Below are 4,142 nucleotides of genomic sequence, written 5' to 3' on the forward strand. Positions count from 1 at the left end.
TCTGTGCTATGAATCAATCTGATTACTTCCTGAAAAGAAGTAATCTGAGTTGTTCTTTGGTCTTATTGCCAGGAATAAGCAAATTGGAACATATTTCTTTGCAGGAATTTTCACCCATCAGCTTCACCCTTCATGAGAAGAGAGAAGGATGCTAGAAAAGAAAAAAGGCAATTAAAACAGATCTATTACATTTGTTTGTTTTTTCTAGCTAATCATGGGTGGGGGATAGACCCAGCAAAGCATTTATCAACACAGAAGTTTTAAACATCCAGTACCGCATCTTGTAAAGAAAATAATCTGTCCCTCATAGTATAATTCAAAAACTTGCTATTATGACTGAATATATCTCTGAAACCCTGGTGTATAATTGTTAATATTTTATACTTATACCTTGTGAAGTAGTTATGGAATGGTTTTCTGGTATATTATACAGACATGCCTGCTGCTGGAATTTCAGCCTGGCAATTAATATATTTTATAGTTTTTATAATAATATGTTACATATATTACGTCACAGTTATTACAGTTTTTAACTGATACAGCAAACAAATAACTGATACTAAATATTATCAGTAATAGCACTGAAGCCATCACTATGAATGCTATTGTCACATGAACTACATTTACACATGCATTAACATCGGAAGAGGAGATCAAATTAACTTTTCTCATCTGTACGTGAATGTGCTATTTGCTTTACAAATTATCTGTCCAGTGACCAACCAGTATGGCTTATTGTGTCACAGCAAAAGCCTTCACATTTATTCACTGCTCCCCCATTTGTACCTTTATCCAGAAACATTTGATTGGTTGACCTTGAAAAATTATTCAAATAGCTCACAGAAAGGTTTCATCTGTGTTTGCCACTGCTGTGTAAAATTTGAACACATGTTGTTTCTGCCATTTATTTACTTGCAAATGTACAGTTCCTCCCTGAAACCTTTTCTTGGTCTGAGAAAAAACAAGGTAGGGTTGCTTTCACAGACTTCTTCTATCTGAGTGATAAATTTCTCATTTCCTGGTTCCTCATTCTGGAATTTGACTCTTGTTCAGACTTTGGTTACTTAGAAACTGCTAAGCCCTTAGAGAAATTTTTTTTCTTCCCACCTGATTCCCCAGTAGGACTTTCTCTTATCTTTTTGCATCTGGTTGTCCTGGTGCCAAGAAGCCTTTACTCTCCCTGGATATATTTGAGGCTGAGACTGCCAAAGAAGGATCCCACTTGACCCCACAGCTCTGAAGATACCATAGCAAACATCATTCTTGTGTGGTTATAACTTAAATGGCAGGATTGTCCCTTCTGTTTTCCAAGTAATATATGAATTTGATGGTTACTAATTCTAGCTAATAATGTTTATTATTATGCAATACTTAGAAAACAGTAAGGGAGGCTGTATTTGCAAATGTCTTGGAAGACTATCCCCATAATTCACATATACTGGCAGGAAATTTTTAAAGCAATTAAAATATATATATTAATCCAAAGAAGTGAACCATTGGCTTTTAATTTTGGACAAGAAAAGTAGTAAACAAAGCCTTGGCTCCAAAGAACAACACAACTGGGACTATATGACCAGAGAATCTTTGAATGCTTTTTCTGAAACAGGCAACACAACGAACAGCGGAACTTGTTGAACTTAGGAATCTGCTGTTTAAAGAAAAGATTATTGAAAAAAAAGTATTATATTATAGCTGTATTTCAAATACTTCTTTGGATTCTTGTCAGCAGTGCTGGGACATTTACATCCAGTCCTCATCACATGCACTGAACTATTTTAAATGATATTAAAGCCAGCATGGCTGATACTGCTTAGCCAGTCTGCTGAAATAGCCTTTTACCTCAGAGAAGGATAATGGTATGTTTATCCTGTTCTGCTCCAAGGTTATTTTCTAGAGTGGCAGTTTGGATTCTGTTAATCGGTGAAGGAATCCTGGCAGTGTATTGCCAAGGCCTCTTCACTGCCAAAATAAGAACTATGTTTAAAAGGAATACAAAAAAACCACCTAGGCACCACATCCCCGATTATCATGTCACGTAAGTCAAGTTGGTAAGGCTCCCAAGAGTTACACTGGTTTTGTGACCTTATTGAGAATGAAGACTTTCCAAGTCAGAATTCATGGCCATCTTGTGGCAAGTATGTAATATTGGAAAAGTGGTATTTCTACCCTCTAAATCAGACTATACAGCAGAAGGCAGGATTTTAGCTCATTTTCCATGCTCGTATTGACATTCTTGAGCTCCCCAGATCAGTTAGGATAGTAATGAACTTTTATTTTCCTGTCCTATGTTTGGGTTTAGACTCCCAAGAGTGCTTGCTGAGTAAATAATTTCTAATCCAGTTAGATAAAGTAAGGTTCATATCTAAAGAATAAGGAATTATTCTCCAGTCTTCACCACCACATTGAAGACTTAACTAAACTTAAATGTATGTCTTAATTGGCAACATGTGTAAAGTGCTTGAGCCACTTAACTTTCACCACCTAGAAGAGGGAAAGCTGGCAATTTCCTCCACAGACTCTGGAAGAACAACCAGATGACATGCCAGACATTCTGAAGATTCTGTCATGAGTACTGATGGTGAGCAGGAGGGGGCCCCTATCCAGGGGGGAAAACACATGCGTAGTACTGAGGAGTTAAGCAGCCATTCAAAGAGACACAGATCAGACCCGCCTTAACTTTTGGGGTTTATCTGTCTGGGTTTTTCCCACCTTCTTCAGTTTGTTAGGATTTTCTGTCTAATGTAGCAGTAATAAAACACTAGAGATCTATTCCTTGTCTCAGCGTGGTTCCTGACTGTTAGGACAGATTCTGTGGAATCACACAGTACTAGATCAGGGATGGCTGCACTCATAACATTCCCAGAGAGCTCCAAAATTAAACAAAAATATAAGAATGTATATTAAAAATTGCTAAAAACTCACACAATTTTGGACGCAAAGATCAAAATCTCATAAGGTCTTAGAAGTGACACCTCAGCCTTTCAAAAATTAATTTGATTTGATTTGAGGACCCATGTATCTCTGTTCACTCAAATCCATGAGTGGATTTTGGAGGGGCAATTTTTCTTCCATAATTCTGAATAAAGGAGGTAGCCATTTTTATAGTGGTCATGACTATTTTGATTTTTCCTCAAAGGACTATAAAACATGGCTGATAGGAAAACCAGTTGGATTCTGAATTATTTCTTACACATTTCTCAAATCAATTTTGGCTAGAACAAAATTCAGCACCCCATTTTGGGTACTATTTTCCAAGTACAAATGATCTACGTTTTGTCTCTGTGTGTGTTTGTGTCAGTCTGTCTATCCATCTGTAAGAGCGAGTTGGGTACTGTGGTGAAGGCACTGCACTAAAAACAGAGACCTGAGTCCCAGTCATCCCTCAGACACAGAAGTCTGCTGGACGACTTTGGGCAAATCTTTCTCTGAGCCCTAGCCTGGGAAGTTGAAAACGCTGGAAGTACGTTCTGGCAAGCCACATCTGCATTGTTGCCACGACAAAAGCATGATTCTGTCCATAAAGTTGTCAGGAGTCAAGATTGACTCAAAGGCACAAATGCACACTCACATACACACATGTATACAGACAGAGATAAAAACAATATACCTTCCTGAATTCGGAATTGCCATCTGGCCACTGCTGGAATATTTGCCCACACAAGGGGCCTTATCACACCACAACTTATATCATTTACCAGCCATTTGTAAGAGCTTTTCCCCCATCTTGTTCTCATTTCTACCAGGTGAGTGACAAGCAAAGCATGGGAGAAATGTGCCAGAAGAAAGCTGCTTTCTTCTGATATGGAAGTGGGCTGAAGAAACAACCATCTGGTGCAAAGCAGCCATATTTTATTTGTTTGTGGCAGCTTGCATTGCTCCATCCAGATTGCAGATGGTAGCAACCAAAGCATATGAGATGTCTCAGCAACAAATCCAGGGGTTGGTCCATGTATAGTAAACCTCATTATTCCTGCTTCAAAGACAGCATGGAAAAGGAACAAGGCATGAAAAACATTATTTTTCAAAGTAACCAAAGGGTAGAGTGTTAGTTATTGTTTTGGACACAATTTCTACTTGGAGAAATTGTTCCTGGAATATAGTACAAAATTCACCTAATGATCACGAGGCTAAAGGATTCAGAG

This window comes from Candoia aspera, chromosome 2 (assembly GCF_035149785.1).
Source record: "Candoia aspera isolate rCanAsp1 chromosome 2, rCanAsp1.hap2, whole genome shotgun sequence".
NCBI classification, from domain to species: Eukaryota; Metazoa; Chordata; class Lepidosauria; order Squamata; family Boidae; genus Candoia; species Candoia aspera.